This window comes from Nilaparvata lugens, chromosome 8 (assembly GCF_014356525.2).
Source record: "Nilaparvata lugens isolate BPH chromosome 8, ASM1435652v1, whole genome shotgun sequence".
NCBI lineage: Eukaryota > Metazoa > Arthropoda > Insecta > Hemiptera > Delphacidae > Nilaparvata > Nilaparvata lugens.
Window position 1 is genome coordinate 11,076,451 of NC_052511.1, and position 22,102 is coordinate 11,098,552.

A 22,102-nucleotide genomic window follows, 5' to 3' on the forward strand; every position below is an offset into this window, starting at 1 on the left:
GCGGTGCACGCAACGACAAACTGGCACTCTTCAGATTTTGTCACCAGGCGACAAAGTTGCACGCCGTCAGACTGGGCTGCATTCCTCAGAGTGCAAGTTTAGCGGTGCATGCAATGACGAACTGGGCTGGAGAACCAGCCCAGTTTGTCGTCGGCCCACTTTGTCGCCAGCCCAGTTTGACGCGGTCCCATTTATATTTTCACTGGTCACTGTCACTGTTGCGTGGGAATCCCCAGCTTTAGTCAGTTATAACTGGAAAAACCACGCCACCTCCACGTCACTTTTAAAGTATTAACTATTGCATTTTTCATGGAAACTTGATTAAGATAAATTATTTTCTTCGTGTTTGGTAGAAATTTGGCACGTGCCATTTATATTCTAGGAAGAGGAATTTTAGAAGAATGATAATGAAATCCTTGTTGTTTCAGAAATTGGTTGTATGGAGGAAATGTACCACATCAAATGCGAAGGGTCTTTGCTAAAGGAGAACAACACGTGAAGAAAAATAAAAAAATTAAAAAAACTAATCCAGATTTATTAGGCGCCAGCTCCAATGATAAGTTGCGTGTGAGTATAATTTTGTCCTAGAGGTAACAAGAAATTATGAATGAGGAATTATAAAAATCAATTATTCCAGACCAGCTGCAAAAGAAGCTCTCTCCATTCATTTCCCATTGGTTGATGATTCATTTCCCATCACAATGTAACTAACATGACTTGAGAGTTCTAATCTGATCTAATCTAATACATTCTGGATACATTACATTGTATAATTGACTGGGCAAATCAGAATGATTTATTCTTTATCCATTTGTACAATTATAAGTACATTATCAAAAAAAATCATTTCGAAGAATCATTCCAAGAAACGTGAATACTTTGGAATTATTGCGTTTTTGTAGATATTAGAGATGATGTTTTCTGCTCAGCTAGATGTGAATAGAAAAATGAATCAAAATTCACAACTTTAAAATAAATGAGTTTTCTGTTAAGACCTGACAATGTTGAACACTAGCATGATATATGTCATCACATTGAATCACATTTCAATCAATCATGTCATCACATTCTCTACTCAAAATTTCTCCATTTTCAACTTGTACAAAAGTTTAGAATTTTGAAAATCTGTTACTTAAAAATGAAAACTTTATATTATTCAGAAAGTTTTGATTCAGGTATTGTTAGCTGTGAACTTCTATCCAAACAAATGAATCAAGATCGACCTACAGTATGTGATTGGATTCAGGCATTGTGAAGCTTGGAAAACCCAAATAGAATTGTCAAACACTTTTTATTTTTATGAATTTATAATGGAACCTGGGTTCACCAGCCACATCTTCTGTATTGTTCACAAGAAAGCTAATTTTGTGACTTCAGCTATCTTGTGAACAATACAGAGGATGTGGTTTGTGAGGCATAAGTGGTCAGATCATGTCCTTAGAATGCCTGAAGACCGTTTCCCATTGAATGCCCTACTCCACAAGCAAATAGGCAGATGAAGTATTGGTAGACCGAGGAAGAGATGGACGCCGGAACAGGCTTGAAAAGCCCAATCCATGACGATGATGATGATGATGATGGTTTGTGAGGCCAGGTTCTGTTATAAATATATTTATTTATTTATACATTGATACATACAATATAATTCTCAACTATGAATGATTGGGAAATGAACAACAGGCTTAAAGCTCAAAACTGTTCCTTCCCCAAATTTAGATAAAAATTGTCCAAAATTAGGTTATGTTTACACTTCATGATTTTTGTCCAATTTTGAGTCCAAAATATATAATTATTTTAAAAAGTGGTTGAAAATGTCTATATGTGTTTCTCTTTGTGGAAAAATACCAAAACCTCACATATAACACAACTGTAACATTGTAAAGCTGTTTATACAACCATTCAAACAGATTTTCAGTATGATGAACAGAGATTTTCATTCAAACAGAGATGTTCAGTATATGATGATGTATTTATCGGTTACAAATCATTGTTATAAATTTCTTTCGAACTGTACAAATATCAGTGATGCATCATCGGTTCACAGTTTATTGTCATAAATTTATTTCGAGCGGTATGCATTTTTTGTCAATCGATACTTTTGTCCCAAGATGCATCGTGCATTTGGGAGGTGTGATAGCGGGTAGAAATAGGAGGGGCAGAGCGTTGGAGCACAAAGTCAAGTAGGCGTAGAAGATGTGATCACAGATAGTCTCAGAGCCAGCGGTATTGGGGCAAGTGTGACAGCCCTATAAAAACGAGAATCTTATTATCATTTAGAAGAATAAGGTAGAGAATTTAGTTGAGACACCTAAGGCGCTAGTCACCTGAGAGTTGAGACTAGATAGTGGGGGAAGAGGCTGCAGTACCGCCAGTGTATACTGGGGGAATTTATTTTGAAATGCTTTTAGAAGCGTCAAGACACTGTTTTGACATATCGTAATGTCGGATTTTTATGTGATGTGCTTGCTGCAATCCCCCTAGCTCCATGCGAAGCCTACGCTGTCTCCCCTGGATTCACAACAAGCTGTCAGGTCCCCTTATATATAACAACAATTCTATCCCATTTAAATAATACTGACACAGCGAAGCTGACTCAGTCTTTCCTAGATTCACTCGAATCTGTCAGAGTTCCTCATACATTACATCAATCCCACCCCATCCAACTAATACAGACAGTACAAACCTCAAACAGTCTTCTCTAGACCCACCTCATACAGTCAGTTTTCCTCACGACTAACACCAATACTCCCACATTCAATTCACACTGACAGACTGAAGTGAACCATACCATATACTCTGGGATGAGCTCCAGGTGGGATGTCTAGTGGGAGAGTGGTGGAGGGGGTGGAAAAGAGGGGGAAGGGGATTTCGGCACGCGATTCTGCCGCCAAATTCTCAAGACACCTCTTGGGAACTTTCCCTTCTTTCTGATCAGACACGCCCTTCCCTTGCTACTTTGGGAAAGTTTGTGAGAGTTCCATGTTGAATCTACTGTGCTAGAGCAGCAAGTATGGTACTAGGGGGAGAGAACTTGCTTCTACACCCTTCACTAGTACAGTACACTGAAGCTTTCTCCTTCTTTTCTTTTCTTTTTCATTCTATTAATACAATTTTCATTTTCTTCTCCTTTTCCTACTCTTTCTTTTTTTTCACTCTGTTTTTCTGGATTTCTTGAATTCCATGAGACTACTTCATTGACATAAGAATGACGAATCCAATGAATTATTATTAGCTATGACAATAATAAACAAAATAAAATTTATCCTTCTTCCTTTTATCTCTATCTATTGTACTGTTCTCTTCTCGTATTTCTTGAAATATAGACTGTTCTATCCATATTTCAATGACAAATCCAATAAGTTATGGTATGATAGTAATAAATTAGATAAAATTCATCCTTCCTCATCATATTTGTTTTTCCTTCTGTTTTTAATTCCATTACTCCATTCTTCATAGTTTTTTCCAGTGATTCTTCCTTATACCATAATTAAACTAATCCTCAGGTGTTTTTTCAAAGAGAAAACAAGAAGAAAAAGGGAAAGAAAATAAGAGAAGAAGTGAATGAATTTCATTTTATTCTCATCGTAATAATATTTTAACTGTCACATATTTCTTCATTCATTGATAGATATGGAGTTTCATCCCGCTCGCTACCTTCTTTTTCTCTAAAAGTGCGTACAGATTTACGCGCCGCGAACAAAAGCAATTCAATTTTAATCAGCTGATGCCAAGCTTTTTATATCTGTATCTTACAGTTTCTGTAAAAATACAGATATAATCAGCTGATTAAAAGTGAATTGCTCATGTTCGCGGCGCGTATATCTGTACGCACCTTTGGAAAAAAATTGAAATTTTTCAATTTGAAGGTACTCTATTCTAAATTTACAAAATGAATGTTTTCCTATCCTTCCACTGTATCTCTTTTCTTTCTCTACAAATCTCTTTTTTCTCTCTCATTGTTTTTCTTTCCACCTTCTTCTACTCCCCCTCACAATAATACTTTGAAGGTACTCTATTCTAAATTTACAAAATAAATGTTTTTCCATCACTGTATCTCTTTTCTCTCCCTACAAATCTCTTTTTTTATCTTCCATTGTTCTTCTTTTCTCCTTCTTCTACTCCCCCTCACAATAATACCTTGGATGCACTTCCACCCTCCCAACTCCCACCCTCGCAAGATGACAAAACTATCAGCCCATCTCTCTCTCACTATCCCCCTCTCACACCTTCCTTCTCACCATAACCACCACCGTTCATCAACTCATGAATCATTTTGAGTTATCATCCCTCCCTCTCATCAACTGACGATATATTGACAACCAGAATACTTCTACACACTATTATACTGCTGTCAAATTAGTAAATCGGTCCATCATTCGGATTGTTATCTGCTCACTAGTCGTAAACTTTATTGGTGAACATCTTGTGAGTTACAGTTACTTATAGGATAGAGAGAGATTATCATCTGGAAAGATATTGCAATGAAATATTTTATAGTTTTCGAAGTACCATCAAGGGGATAACAGGTGTTGATCTAAGAATGTGTTGAATCAAACGATTTATTGTGGATCAAAACTTTATTTGTTTTTAAATGCTCATTCTTGGAGAACAGAGCTACCCCTCCACATTCAGAGGATCTATGGGGACAGATGATACATAGTAGTCTCTATTCTCATTGATTTAGTGTCCTTTTGTGACATTTTTGCCATTTTCCTAAAGCCCTGCTGACTTATTGGGAAAATTGTTTTGAAAAAATTATCTCATTGATTAAGTGTCCTTAAGTAACATTTTAGCTATTTTCTGAAAGCCCTGCTGACTTATTGAGCAAATGTCTCTCAAATGAAAAAGTAAATTTTCTAAAAAAAATGAATGAATTTTTTCATAAATAAATTTTCTCTATCATTGAGCATATCATGTTGTTAAAATACTGTTTCATTACAATAAACGTTCAATCTACCTTGTATGTGTGGATAATTTCATTTGCCAAAATATCGTGACCAACCTGAAAACAAAGAAGAATGATATTAGATCTAGTAATCTTATCATTGTAGGGTTTTGATTCCCAATCTTATTTAAATGAATAGAAAAATTGCATTATAGTGTTATGGACTATTAGGCTTACATCATAAACTGTAAAAAATATTCATGAGTTTAGTAATGAAATAAATTTTGGATAAGTGATTGTTGTACAAATGATTAGATAAATTAATATGATATTGTGATTTATAAAATAGCATCATAGTACCTTTTCATGAAGAGTTTTTAATATGAAATACCATATTAGAAACACAATCTGTGTTTTTGATCTGTTATTTTATATTTAAAACTTTTCCATGTATTCTATGTATATAATTTATGTATTCAGTGCTACTTATATTTTTATTCATAAAATAACATCATAGTACTTCTTTATGAGAAGTTTTTAATATGAAATACCATATTAGAAACACAATCTGTGTTTTTAATTTGTTATTTTATATTTACAACATTTTTAAAAAAGGTACTATGATGTTATTTTTTGAATAAAAAATAAGTTGCCCTGAATACATACATTTAAAGATGATATTGTGAGTACTCAAACTGAATAAAGATACTATATAATATTTGAATAAAAACACACATATATTGTCGAATTCTACAGTTTACACGATATATGTGTGTTTTTATTTCATTATAAAACGGTTCTACAACTTCGACAGTGACTCAGACTATATATTGTTAAAATCACAGATTTATTAAAGATCGAGCTACCAGTTTCGGCTGTTAAACCATTATCAATCACTGATAAACTGAATTTCAAGTAGGGAGCAGCAGTATTCATACCAACGGCCGAGCACCGCTATTGGTGGAAGCAGTGACCTATCAAGGTGAACGTCTCTCATTGGCCTAGACAAGCCCCTCCTTCATTATGAACCGCTGATAGGGGAGGGGCTTGTCTAGGCCAATGGCAGATGTTCACCTTGATAGGTCACGGCTTCCACTAACAGCGATGCAAAGTCATTATTATGGAAACAGCTGCTTCTTACTCTAGTTTTAGTTCACAAGAGATTGATAATGGTGTAGAAACCGAAACCAGTATTTCGATTTTAGATAAATCTATCATTCAACAATATCAAGTATGTATCGAGTATATAACAAGTATTTATGAAGTACTTTTTGTGTAGTTAAGAAGTTTATATTGTGGTAATTATTCATATTGATTGAAAAAGACTAAGAAATTGTCAAAAAACCACAAATTTATTGATACTCAGAAAGACCGGTTTCCGTTATTACACAATTGTCAATCTCTGATAAACTAAAACTAAATAAAAGAGCAGCAGAATTTATAGTAGTAGGCGAGTACTGCTATTGGTCAAGGGCATGAACGCCTGCCATTGGCTCAGCTAGACAGTCTCCTCCCACTCAACGATGTGACAAAATGGCGGCTTAAGCAACAGAATCACCACGATAACAAAATTTACCTTCAGTACAAAATAAGAACCAAGAAAACAAGTGTGGAAGATAATAAAACAAATATGTATATGGAAAAACAATTGAATAATGTATGCTTACAATTTTATGATAAAACTAAATTTGTAGTGTTGTATTGGTTGAAATGAATCTGGTCATTTAAACAATACTGGGAATTTTCCTTGATTACTTTTGTTATTTCTAAAACCTCTAGAATATTCAAAAATCTGCCTTTGTTATTAACATGCAGAAACTCAACATTCTCCTTAACTGTGAACTTGTGATTATTTGTTATCAAATATTCTGCAAAGTTAGATTCCCCATTTCGTTTATTCCAATCTCTGATGTGTTCTTTTATTCTACTTTTGAAACTTCTACCAGTTTGACCCACATAACAAGCATTAAAATCGCCACATTTGAGTTTGTACACCCCATTTTCATCCCAAATATCAATTTTGTCTTTACTCCAGCTAAAATAGACTATTTAAAATCGGTTTGGTCTTGAAAGCAACATGAGATCCATTCCTCTTCAATTCCCTACCTATCTTATCAGATACAAGGCCTCAATATGGGATTCTTTTTCATTCAATATTTATGAAGTAGCCTATTTATCAAGTTGTATTCGACAATATCTTATTCAGTATAGATAACTACAACAATGTTACCTTCACAACTACTCAGTAAGTACACAAATGGATCAAGCACAACTTGAATATAGTTGGCATTGATTTATTCAGAATAATTTATCTGTAATATAGATCACGAATTCACAAGTATAGTAGGTCTCACTCTTCCGAAATTAATATATGACTGTGATAAAAAGTGAAATAAATGAAATGAGATACAGAAATTCACAAACTAGCATAGCAGAATATCAGGATAGCAGAGTATTTTCCAGTTAAAGACAATGGAAGCAAGAGTGTATGTTGAAGAAACATCACATTCCTTGAATCATTACGGAAACAACATCATTTCATAGAAAAAATATTCATTTTTATTTGCTTTAGCTAGCTGGGCTGAGGGAGCATCTAAAGAAACTCCAATGTCAAAACAAAAGAATTAATTCAAAATTATTTCTCCCCACCAAAAAGATCCCTTGTAAAGGCTTTCAACATTTCTGAGATCAGAATACCAAGACAAAGACGTTATCCCCTCCATATTTACAAAAAATTCCATCTCAATAACAGTAGATCATGATACCCCACTCATTTACATGTGTCAGGGTGTTGAAAGCCGGGGCATCATATTGCAGCCCAGACCCCATTCTGGGAAATTCTATCATGAATAATAAGATAAGTAGTCCCATGGTGTATGAGCCCTCTATCATTGCTTCTGATACTCCCTTAGTTATCAAGGAGGCCCCACCCCTAAGATGGTCTTCACTAATCTTCAAGCTAACCCCATTCTCTCAAGACTGATGACTGAACCAGACCACAAGTACTGTATTTTTTTGAGGAGAAATTTAATAACTCCTTGAATTGTCTGCTGACAAGTTGAAGATTTGTTGAGAGTATCATCTGAAAAAATTAGAAATTGGGGTACCTTAATTTTTTTCGGAAAGCAATACTTTCCTTACCTATGGTAATAGGGCAAGGAAAGTAAAAACTGAAGGAATGAAGATGAAATTATATTTTCTAAAATATGAATCATCCCAGGTAGCTGAGGGATCTTCTATTGTTAGAAGGCTATTGTTGTAGATAAATGAATGAATGTTCAACTTAGAACGTTGACAATGTAAATTTCAACGTTATAACGTAACTTGAAAGAAAATTATGCAAATTCATTCAACACATGAGAACGTTATGAAAATAACAATTTGTCAGTCTTCACAGTGTATTAATATTATTTCTGCAATTACTTTTGTTCTCACCCTTGAGAAGCTATGAACTAACGATTTTTGCAGCTGATAAGCTTAGAAGGATATCGTTTTTTATGGCATGTTTTGACGTTTTAATCCATGATATATTTCAATGATGAGATAAGCTTAAAAGGATATCCCATTATATTAAGCGAGCAATTTCTGTATTTTTATATCTGGTTATCTATCTGGCTATTTATTATCTGGTTATTTATGTTCAACGGATCTCGAAAACGGCTCTAACGATTTTATTTATTTATTCATTTATTTATTCGTGGACAGAATCTCAAATCACATAAATATGATTAGGAAGAAACAACAGGCTTGGCCCAAATCTATTCCATTCCCAATTTTGATAAATTAATAAAATGTCCAAAAATAGGTTATGTTTTCTACTGTAAAACGTTCAAGTTCAATTTTCGTCCAAAAATATATACAAGCTAAACATTTTGAATTTATAGAAATTAAAAACACCAAACTATATTTAAATATAACACTTAATTATCACTTCATATTGAATTAATCAAGTAATTTTATAAAATTTTGAACCCAAAAATACACACAACTTCTCTCACTAAGCACAGCTGTTTACATCTAGCTTTCTCCATAATGAAATTAAACCAGCGCGTTTCTTCTTTCCTTGATTACTCTCCCTATTATTTTCTGCTCTATTCGCTTTCTTTTACGTAGGTATTCACCCCGCATTCAGGCGCATATGATTTTTACGAAATTCGGAACATAGTAGGTTTATGATATAAAAATTCGATTGCACTAGGTTTCATCCGGGGCCGTCAATAACGTGCCCATCCGATAACACGGGAGTGATCTGGTTAAAAGACTTTTGGTTGTGGGAGGGTTTGAACCCGGGATCTCCATGCTGCTATGCAAGCACTCTATCCACTAGACCACGAATCACTCCCCGGATTTTCGTAATTCCCGATGTAGACACATGATTTTTTTTTGCAATACCAAAAGAGTGTATTCATGAACAGCAACATACGCTTGTCGAATATTGAATGGCGTCGTTGAATGACCTTTTGGGAAAATTCCAGTCTACATCCAAATGACATCTTCCAAAAAATAAGTAGTTTGTGATAGAATTTAACTGAATGTACCGTCCAGGGAAAGGGAAATTCCAATGTACCTATTCTAGGTACCTTGGGGAAATTCAATGAGTCATTTAACATCCTCTTGCGTTAGTCTCTCAGCTGGTGTTACCTATCATGAGTAACACCTGATCATAGGTCATGATGAGATCATGCACTGCAAATGGCAAGGTCAATTCCAGACTCACTGTCTTTTCGGCACCAAAATGGAACCAAGATTGGAGGAGACGAACAAAACAAAAAAGATGAGAAGAGTGAGTAAGACTGTAGATAGAAGGAGATGGATGAATGTGGGTAGAAGGAGGAAATGAGAAAGTTTGAAGTTGAGTTGTTGCAGTGACAACGGGTGGGGAATGGGGAGGGGTGGGTAGTAGAGAATTGTCTAATCCAATTCGTAGAAGGGAGCTGCAAGATATTCCCCAAGCTAATCCGGCTACTGCTCCCACATTCTCAATATCTCTCACTCTTTCCCCCCTATACATCTCACATTCTCTCTCTCACTTCCGTATTCCCATTCCCTGTCTACTTGTCGTCCCCAAGTTGAAACAAACACAAGCAAATCAACGCCTAATATCGACACTGCAATAGTACACAGCTGTCGAAAATCAAATATGGCGTCCAAGAAAGCAATAGGTAACAGAAAAACAATAAGAGAACAACAAGATTTGAAGAGAAACAGTGATGCAATTTACAGTTCCTAGTTCTTGATCTCATTTCATTCGTATGTGTTGTATGCTGCTAATATAACTCTGTCACCCGGGGCAAATTTGTTGAGGATTTTCCAAAGGAAGCTGTCGCTATTGTAGAATTTGAAGAACAAGTATTCAATCTATATTTATTTATTAGATAGAGTTAACAATACAGTAGTCGGAAAAGGAAGAACAGTCTATTGCCCAAATCTTCTTCAATTTCCTATAATCATTGTGAGATTCTATTGTAGCCTGCACTGTACAACTGAAAAAAATACATAAACAGGAAATTATGAATGAAGAATTCATTAACTTAATCTAAGTTAGACATTTTTGAGGGAGGATGAAGCTTGACTTGAAATAGTCAACAATTGACTTGTATAATTGAACTTTGAAATAATCAACAATTGACTTGTATTATTGAACTTTGAATTTAAACTTATCCTATTTCAAACGGTGTGGAAGTGATATATTATGCGAGTAGCATGAGACTCAATCGAATGTTCCATCTGTAGTGATATGGATATGAATTTTCAATAGGTGAAAGAAAATTCAAAAACGAAAATTGTATTTTGCTGTTGTAAAAGATTCATGTCTTCATATTCAACTACATATCCATGTTCACAGTAAATCGATAATCTGCTAGCTAATCCATTTATCAATGCTTGTTTTGAGCATATCAATGAAAACCCTGATCTCTCAATACCACCCTTATAGATTATAGTTCATGAAATATAATTATTGAACTTGTATTAACGATAAATAATTTGTTGATTATTCAGTTCCTGTGTTCCCAACTCCACAATGTTTTCTCACATATGTCTGTAATGATTTCCCGTTCTTCATACAAAGATTGATCGAAATTTGCCACTGATCTATTCTGCAATTTTCCACTAATATTCTCTCAATTTTCCAGGAGCCAGCTGCAGGAATATCGTGGAACCCGGAAGATAAGAATCAGTTGAACGATACAAATTCGCTACACTTGACCTTAATGCTGCCGCTCACTGAAGAGAGATGGCAATGATCTCTGAAGAGAGATGGGAGTTTTGTCGATTTACTTTATCAGCTCTCGGATAAAACACAGCAGAACGAAGCGAGCGTGAGTTTTATAGCTGCTGGCGCATATATCTGTACGCACCTTAAGTCTCTCAGCTGCACCCAGCATGAGTAACACCTGATCATAGGTCATGATGAGATCATGCACTGCAAATGGCAAGGTCAATTCCAGTCATACGATCTTTTCGGCACCAAAATGGAACCAAGATTGGAGGAGACGAACAAATCAAAAGAGATGAAAAGAGGGAGTAAGACTGTAGATAGAAGGAGATGGATGAATGTGGGTAGAAGGAGGAAATGAGAAAGTTTGAAGTTGAGTTGTTGCAGTGACAACGGGTGGGGAATGGGGAGGGGTGGGTAGTAGAGAATTGTCTAATCCAATTCGTAGAAGGGAGCTGCAAGATATTCCCCAAGCTAATCCGGCTACTGCTCCCACATTCTCAATATCTCTCACTCTTTCCCCCCTATACATCTCCTATTCTCTCTCTCACTTCCGTATTCCCAATTCCCTGTCTACTTGTCGTCCCCAAGTTGAAACAAACACAAGCAAATCAACGCCTAATATCGACACTGCAATAGTACACAGCTGTCGAAAATCAAATATGGCGTCCAAGAAAGCAATAGGTAACAGAATAGCTATAAGAGAACAACAAGATTTGAAGAGAAACAGTGATGCAATTTACAGTTCCTAGTTCTTGATCTCATTTCATTCGTATGTGTTGTATGCTGCTAATATAACTCTGTCACCCGGGGCAAATTTGTTGAGGATTTTCCAAAGAAAGCTGTCGCTATTGTAGAATTTAAAGAGCAAGTATTCAATCTATATTTATTTATTAGATAGTAAACAATACAGTAGTCGGAAAAGGAAGAAGAGTCTATTGCCCAAATCTTCTTCAATTTCCTATAATCATTGTGAGATTCTATTGTAGCCTGCACTGTACAACTGAAAAAATACATAAACAGGAATTATGAATGAAGAATTCATTAACTTAATCTAAGTTAGACATTTTTGAGGGAGGATGAAGCTTGACTTGAAATAGTCAACAATTGACTTGTATAATTGAACTTTGAAATAATCAACAATTGACTTGTATTATTGAACTTTGAATTTAAACTTATCCTATTTCAAACGGTGTGGAAGTGATATATTATGCGAGTAGCATGAGACTCAATCGAATGTTCCATCTGTAGTGATATGGATATGAATTTTCAATAGGTGAAAGAAAATTCAAAAACGAAAATTGTATTTTGCTGTTGTAAAAGATTCATGTCTTCATATTCAACTACATATCCATGTTCACAGTAAATCGATAATCTCCTAGCTAATCCAATCATCAATGCTTGTTTTGAGCATATCAATGAAAACCCTGATCTCTCAATACCACCCTTATAGATTATAGTTCATGAAATATAATTATTGAACTTGTATTAACGATAAATAATCGAAAAACTTATTATTAGTCCTTGTTGATTATTCAGTTCCTGTGTTCCCAACTCCACAATGTTTTCTCACATATGTCTGTAATGATTTCCCGTTCTTCATACAAAGATTGATCGAAATTTGCCACTGATCTATTCTGCAATTTTCCACTAATATTCTCTCAATTTTCCAGGAGCCAGCTGCAGGAATATCGTGGAACCCGGAAGATAAGAATCAGTTGAACGATACAAATTCGCTACACTTGACCTTAATGCTGCCGCTCTCTGAAGAGAGATGGGAGTTTTGTCGATTTACTTTATCAGCTCCGGATAAAACACAGCAGAACGAAGCGAGCGTGAGTTTTATAGCTGCTGGCTCAAGTATCAGCTGATCTACCTTTTACGATATATCACACTCTCTTCAGCATTTATGTAATCTGCTACAATATTGCTCCTCACCAAATCTTCGCTGTATTACCACCATTAGACTATCTTTTCTCAATCCATGTAAGGATGAACGAGAAACCTTCAGCAAACGAGAAGACGATTTGTTCATTGTTGCAATTTATTTCCTAGTTGAATTTGTTGAAAAATGTGTGATTTGAACTGAGATTTATTATCCTATTATATTAAGCGAGCAATTTCTGTATTCATATATCTGGTTATTTTAATATCTGGCTATTTTAATATCTGGTTATTTATGTTTAACGGATCTCGAAAACGGCTCTAACGATTTTCACGAAATTTGGAACATAGTAGGTTTATGATAAATATAAAGAAAATAAAAATCTCTGTACCCTTTTTTTAAAATATTTTATCACAAAATGTTTCAGTCATTTATGCCATTTTCGAAACATGGCATAAATGACCGAAACATGTTGTGATAATTATATTTTAAAAAAAGGGTACTGGGATTTTTATTTATTTTCTTTATATTTATATTACAAGTAGCCCTATACAGGAAAGAGATAAATAGTTTTATGATATAACGATTCGATTGCACTAGGTCTCATCCTTGAGGAAACTCGCTGAACGACATTAAAACGATAATTCATCCTCGGCTGAAACAGCTGTGGATAGTAAAAAAGTAAGTATGTGTAAAATCAAAATATCGCATCCCCGAAATTCATAAGATGACGTATAGCCAGCTGTGGAATATAAACACGATCAATCTAGAGAATTGTGTTCTGTTCATCAATAAATAAAAATAACGAGCGAAAATAATAAGCTCGGTGGCCCGATATTAATAAAACGTTCAAAGATTGTTCTCCATATAGTAGATTGTTCTCATAAGATTGTAGTCTTATGATTTGAATGTGAATTATATACTCACTGTTTGTTGCTTACTAGTTTTTTCAATCATAGGATTCAGGTCTAATTAGGATAGACTTATTTGAAGCCAAGAGAACCAGTCAAGTAAGGTGATTGCAAATAATAAAAAATTATAGTCATAATGTCATAATGTCATAAGATCAAAATCAAATCGATGTCATAAGAGATTGAACTTAGGCTACATCTGTAGCCCTCACAAAGACCACATAAAAAAGTGAAAATTACATAATATAGAATATTATTATGAAACTATTATTCTTTTCGGCTAGTATATTCTATTTTTTATTTATATTTTTATTATTCGTGGATACAATATTACAAATCATCTAATATATCTAATATATAGGGCCCGGTTTCCAGGACTCTACTCAGATTTATAAAAATAATAATAATAATAACTTTATTCTCGCAAAGAAAGCACAAACAATTGTTACAGAAAATGTAAATTGAACCTGACTTTTCATTTATTTATTTATTCATGGAGACAACAAGTAAAAACCCCATTTTGCCTCCTTCACACTGTACAATAATTTCCAACATAATACAATTTTCAATAAAAAGAAGATAGAGAATTATGAATTATAAAAAAACTAATCATAATATTATGAGAATGAAATAAGACGAAAAATAGAAAAAATATACAGTCGTAGACTATAAAGAATAATAAAATTGAATGAAAAAGACTGAGAAATTGTCAAAAAACCACTGATTTATTGATAATTAGAAAGACCGGTTAATACACCATTGTCAATCTCTGATGACCTGAGTTTATCTCTGATCTCTGAGTTTATCAGAGATTGACAATGGTGTAATAACCGAAACCGGTCTTTCTAATTATCAAAAAATCAGTGGTTATTTGAAAATTTCTTAGTCTTTTTCATTCAATATGAATAATTATCACAATATCAACTTCCCAACTACACAAAAAAGAATAATAAAAATACAGTAACTGAATTCAATATGAAAAATGCACACATACCTTAGTAAACTATAATCATTACTAGTATATAGACAAGAGGGAAAAATGTGTCTGTGTAATTTACTACCACTAGACTTTATGAGGATAATTGAATAAAAGATAAATAAACTCATTGTTAATATAGTGTTATAAGATAATAATAAACTCATGGCTCATAAATTGAATAACTCATGGTCCATTAAGTGTTTATAAGTGTTTTTAGAAACTGGATTGGAGTAATTTTGTTGTTTATTCATCCAGTTTTTCTTCATTCTTTGAATGATAAACTTGTATTGTGATTATAAGTAATAGTAGTTTTTATAGTCATCTACTAGATATAGTGAATGAAAAAGACTAAGAAATTGTCAAAAAACCACTGATTTAGATCAGTTTAAATCAGTGGTTTTTTGACAATTTCTTAGTCTTTTTCATTCAATATGAATAATTACCACAATATCAACTTCTCAACTACACAAAAAGTGATACTAGATATAGTATTGATTTTGACAAACTGGAGAAAATATCAAATATCTGATTCCATTCCAAGCCAAAGAGATAACCAATCAAATCAAGCAAATTGTATCCAAAAACTGAACAAAGAGAAACCCAAGTTTAGTGAAAGTGAGAGGGTAAGAGTGAGAGTTCCAAGATCGAAAAGCCTGACTTTTACTAAAGCTCTGATTCAGTTCAATACATTCGAGGCAGCCATTCTTCCGGGACAGCATGCTCTTGAATAATACAATAGATAGGAAACAAAAGTCTAAATAGAATCAGGTCCGATAGACCCCAGGCAAACCTATTCACTCGGAAAGCTAGTTGTACAAAATCTCTCTTGGTCTGATTAAATCTGTAGACTTGCCTCCGTCTTCAGCCGCTAGCAATCGACTATTCAGAGAAAGAGCTCCGGTATAAATTCGGGGATCGAGTCAAGTTGAACCACAATCGGATAGGATTGGATGGATGATGGAGTTTTGTATGCAGGTAGGATACAAATTACTCGGATCTCACTCAAATCAAGTCTGATCTCCACATGCTGAATCTTCACATGCCGTATATGCCTGTATGTAGTCATACGACAAACGGTGATCATGATTATGATAAATATAGGATACAGGATAGGTATTTTTATATGATACTGCACAGAATTTCTTGAGAAAATGAGTTTGTATACATAGCTAAGTTTGTATGCATGAGTTAAGAGCTAAGTTTGTGTGTATACATGAGTTTGTATGCATGTTATATATATAGCTAATTGTAACCAATAATATAGGTTGAAGTTGTTCTAAAATGATTCACCTATAAAAAATGTTCACTTTCCAATGGCAGTATTTGATATAGATATTTGATATTTTTTGAGATAGATATTTGATATTAGACTATACCTACAGTTGAACAAGAATTGATATTGTGGATTTTTACAATGATTGAAAAAACACAGTTTCATTCTTGTCACATCCACATTTATTAATGGATGTCTCTATTTTTTATAAAAAATGTGGTTGTGACAAAAATAAAACTCTGTTTTCCCAATCATAATTACGGTTCAAGAAGCCATGAAGAGATCCATAATAAAAAATAATAATACGATTGGTTTTACTATCCTTGTATATCATTGATAAGAAAAAATTCAAAAATTCCCTAGTTGGTATATTTTTGGCTTCAAATTTTCTGAAATAATCACAATAAATTATTTTTAAGCTTTCAGTGATTATTAAGTTTAATATTGAATTCTAATTGAGTTGGTCCAAATTCAAAATTTATAATTCCTAGTTTTTGAGAAGAAAATTGAACTTGAAAGTAAAATGTAACCTATATCTTTTGGAATCGTTACTGTTTACAAAATTTGGAAGAAGAGCAGTTTTGGGCTAAGCCTGTTGCCCTCTCCCAGTCAATGCTGAATGATTTGTAATTGTATTGTATTGATAAGGCAAATAGCGTTATTTTTTCCAGATCCACAAAGTTGCCAGATCGTTTTTCAACAATGTAGAAATAAAATTAATTGAGAAATCTAATCTCATTTGTGATAATCCATTTTTTATTCATTGGAGAATATATTTCATTGACAAATAAAATATTGATTATTCTAGATCAGAATGAACAGTTGAACAGTCATCAGATATAAGGAAATCAGCTATCCTCTACAGAAGGCAGAGAGTCGGCAACGCACTTCTCCTGCCCATTTCTTCACTGCCATTATAACGTGAACTCCACTATAAATACGGGTCGTTTCCCATTTGCAATGAAAGATTGGTTATTGATTATACCCTCATCGATTACAAAAATATGAATTCAACATTGTAGAAATCTACAGGTGGATCTGATTTATATTTGGTGATGGGCAGATAATAATCAAGATAGATTTTTAGCTGAAAAGAGAGGATATTACGATACACATGTATATGAAAAGAGAAAAAATTGTTTGTCGACCAAAAAGAATGTTAACCATCCAGCCTGTCTCCCGATACTTGAAATCATTGACAACATCCATTTTGAAAAATTCCAGCCGTGGAGAATCTAAGCAAATAAATAACTTACTCTTGAAGCTGGCATAATTTAGAAGGCTCTACACTGGTGACAGCTTCATTCCAGTTTTCTGTCTTTTTTCACCAGCACTCGATCAGGCCTGTTCAATGGCGCATTCTGTTCTACATCTTTCGAGAATATTCCATGTGTCAACTCCAACTAGCTGAGAAGAATTTATTCGAAATCATACAACAATATTTCACTCACATCGTAGCATGAGACATCAACATAATTAGCATTTTTCCATGTAACAAGATGACACCCCATGAGAATTATGGACAACAAATCGTATGGTAGCCTCAACTATCCAATCAAGATCTTGAAAGATTCATTCTGTTTGTAATTTGTGGTTGAGAATGTCTTACTTTGAAGCATATCTCCAAGATTATTACAAAGATGTCATCTCTTGATTTGAATACGCGATGTTGAGTTTTCTTTTGTAATAGTCTCGAGAGCAATTTCTAGTCATATACATTAGGAAAAAGATGAGTTATTGTACAAATGAATCTATTAGATCCCTCATAAATTCCCTAAATGTTCAAATACTGAATTCAATTTAATGGAGAAGCTGAAGTTGAAAGTGAAATTTGAACTAAAGTGGAGTAGAGCTCAAGTTAAATAAAATTTGAATTCTCAGGAAATTGATTACTCATTAATACTGCGAGGCTATCTATAAGTTGTCAATTCTTGTACTTAGTACGAATATATCCACTACCTCCGTGAGCAAAGCCGTAGTGCATTCGTGTGACGTCAGCACAGGTAGGGCTCTTACACCAATAGAAACACTAGCCGATATAAATCAGCTGAAATCAACGATTTTTCATTGGTGTGGGAGCCCTACCTGTGCTGACGTCACATGAATGCACTACGGCTTTGTTAGGAGGTAGTGGTATATCTCCATAGAGAAAATATAGCATATTCTGTGCTATCTTTTCTTTATGATTTTATGTACTTCAACTTAAATACATTGTCATAACTCTTCATTGTTTCATTCATAAATTAGACTCATCTTTTCTCCGTTCCTATTTTTGATGGAAGTCTTTAGTTTTGATTTTATATACAAGTTAGAGTCCGTCAGTCCTGATCCAAACAACATAAATTCAATACTGGAATAGGATATTGGAATATACTTAATACTGAAACTCAAGACATGAATATTAAATATTATTGGGCTTATAGTAGGATGATAATTGAATTCATGTAACAGTCTAAATTAGACTACATTTATGATATGATTGAGATTGTATTTTTTTTAGTTGAGATGGAAATTTTATAGAAAAATTCTTTGACATTCATATCATCGAAACACATCTCAACCTCCACAATTCAACTTGAAAGAATAATGAAATGCTCTAGAAACACAAAGACGAATTGCTGAAAAGAAAATCTCAAAACTCTCATCCTAGCCTTGTAGCTGAACCTGTGAATTGAATTTAAACTGGAATAGTTCGGTCATTCTTGAGATAAATAATGAACTTTTTCTGTAGTTGAGAAGTTCATCAATAAAGTTATCAATCTGTGGTTTTTGACAATTTCTTAGTATTTTTATTCGATAAATAATGAACCCTTCTATTGTACCATTATTGTTGAATAAACTTTTCAGGGAAATAACATGAAATTGATGTAGCAGTGACTGAGCTAGTAGGCCACGCCTCCAAAACCAACTAACTCTCTGATTGGTCGAGGAGTTGCAGTTCAACTTTCACAGCTCACTACCAATAGAAAACGAGCAGCTTGAAAATGTCACAAGCAAGTCATTGACCAATGAGATTGCTTGTTGAATACGGGGCATGGATCACATCAGCATAACCAATCCCATAGTTTTCAGTGTATTGAGTTAGTACTGCCTTTCTCCACTTGGATTATTCTCTCTAAAATTTTCGAAGTGGAAAACCAGTGAATTATTTGAAGAAAAATACAATTATCATGAATTTGCATCGTGATACAGTGTTTATTTATTTTTCATTTAACAATACCGTACACACATCAAATATATGATTAGAAAAGGATCAACGGACCTAGCCCAAAACTGTTCCTTTCCCAAATTTTGATAGTAGTATGCCAATGTCTAAAAGGTGAGTTATGTTGCTTCACTTTGAATCAAATTCCGAGTCCAGAAATATTACTGCAATTAACAATTACAAATTCAAGCAATTAACATGACTAGCATAACTAGGATTCCTGAAATATATTACAGGAGAGTAGTTACTAGAGTCAGATCGATAAGGCATTGGAGCCTCGAATTGCTTAGAACTGCCCTGCAAAAATAAACTCTATTTCTGAACCGTTTGATACATAGGTACATTGTTCATTTGAACTATCTGCCACTCCCCAATTCTCTCATCTTCTACTGGGAGTGGCCATGTGAAGATAATTGAGATAATAACTGAATGAATGATAAATAATAATTTATACATTAATGTGTGACAGACAGTTTCAAGTATAATAGTTGAGTTGGAAGTAACGCTTGAAATATGAAACCCGAGCCATCCCGTTGTGAATTAAAAATCTTGTCACGGTGAATATTCTGAATTCAGTAGCCTTCCCTCACTACATCCCTCTATTCTAATCACGTGTTTGAAAAAAATGAAATCTTCTCCGACCACCCAAGATCTGATCCTTGCCACCGTACAGCAATGAATGAATTTGTATTTAAATTGACATCCTATCTCCTTCCTCAAGATTGAGCTTACTCTCTTCAAATAGTTGTAGGCCAATCAATCAATCAATTTTATTAGAAAAATCATGTACGAATTTTCATTTAAGTTACGTAAGTAGCATAACCTTTAAACTGTGTATTCCAAATTGAGGTTTGAAGCAGTTTTGGGCAAATGCTTGTTTTTTTTACCTGAATTGTATTTGCATATGAATAAATGAATACATAAACAGAATGAAATGAATAAATAGATAAAAACATTTTTACATTGTTGGGTCTTGCTAAACCAGTGGGTTTTTCAGCAGGTGCCAGATCAAAACAAAATTATTCATAACATTAAATTGAAATTAAGTATAAATTAAGTCTCAATGTTTCATTAGAAGAAATTATTGTGTATCATTGAACCAATAAATGGAATAAATGCATTTATTCTGTAAAATTATTGTAATTGGTATATTTTTTCACATTTCATTGTAAGGTAATTTTCAACATTTTCATTTTGAACAGTTTATTGTTTTTAGTTTACTTATCAGATAATGAAAGCCTGTAAGATAGTCAACTACTATCACATTTATTTAATAAAAATATTTTACTGGATCTTATATTTTCCTCTCTCGGAAATTGTAAACAACAATTTTCAGGTGCTTCATTGATAATTTCATAATTCCATGGCAATCAATCAATATTCACTTATTATTTCATGCTTGAATGTTAGTATATAATATTTTAGTTCAAGATATGAACTTTTTAAAAAATTATCCTAGTCTTGATTTGTAGAGTATGAATTTTTGGCAGATGTATTTCAACCACCTTGATTTGTAGATTATGAATTTTTGGCAGATGTATTTCAACCACAATTTCAATATGGTATGAGATGTTGTGGTATTTCTCCATAATTAAAAGAATACGACGTTGATGTTGTATCGACTATATTAGTGGTATTCACAACAACGTCTTATTCTTTCAATCACAGTTTCAATATTTATAAACCTTGATTGAATTCCGGTTTTCCTCCAAATACTTGCTCCATTTTTTATAACTTCTGAAATACCATATCCTATAACGAGATTCCTATAATTAGCTTCTACAACCTTGCTAACTGAAATCTATTTTTCCAGTTGATCAAGAAATGAAGATGAGACGAGACGCCATCTTGATGTAACAGATGAACTTGAGCCAGGATGCTGGATGCTGTACCGGACTCATCGGGGATTCAGCCATATTTCAATCCGCACCTGACATATCTCAGCTGGCCACATACCAGATTGGAGGAGTCTCTCCTCTCCACACAAATTATGCCACATCTTTTATGTATACCGAATAAAAATTTCACTTTATATCGTCCATTAGTAAACATGAATCGTTCAAGACAACATGGTCGGAGCGATACAATTTATGGTTTACTCTGTTAATAAAATCATTTACTTTATTAAGGTATTAGATGGAGAATACACGTGACACTTGAGAAAAATATTTAAACCGCACAATTTATTGGGAGGAAGTAGTTGCGCTGAGGCTGTCTCTCTCTTTGTCACTCTACTACTTTTATATTCAAATGTAATCTTGGAACTTACTGTACTTGAGAAACCCGTTTTCATTTCTATCAAATGGTGGTCTTACACTGTGGGCTGATTGAAAATGGAGAATTTACTCCTTAATTGAAAATGCAATGAGAAAAGCTTTTTGCATTCAAATAGATAAGTTGAATGCATTTGAAAATATATATTCCATGTTGCAGCCTGTGTTCAAATTACTGCCTCCTAATGGATTGCATGGTGCAGACTTAATGACTTTGATTTTTTTAAATAAATTCCTTTGTCTCTACCTCTTTTTTTAAAATGAGAATTGATTGTGCAGGGATGCACCAAGAGAGTTTGATCTCAATCTCATACTAGCGCAGTGGTAAGTTAGTATATTGATATGATAAGATGATCTTGAAGAGAGTTGATCCAAGCTGGTACAACTCAGCCTCTCAATTGTCTCAATTGTGAAATTTGTTAAAGCAACTCTTGCTTGAACCATAATACATGAAAACTCACACGATGCTGATAG

The 22,102-nt window shown here is 33.8% G+C and overlaps 1 long non-coding RNA gene across 1 annotated transcript; it reads left to right on the top strand.

Moving 5' to 3' along the window:
* The first annotated feature begins 428 nt into the window (after positions 1 to 428).
* On the top strand, positions 429 to 21,523 carry LOC120352626. The gene is made up of 3 exons (XR_005571975.1): positions 429 to 567; positions 11,020 to 11,205; positions 21,169 to 21,523. It is a non-coding gene; the product is annotated as an uncharacterized LOC120352626 (long non-coding RNA).
* The last annotated feature ends 579 nt before the right edge of the window (positions 21,524 to 22,102 follow it).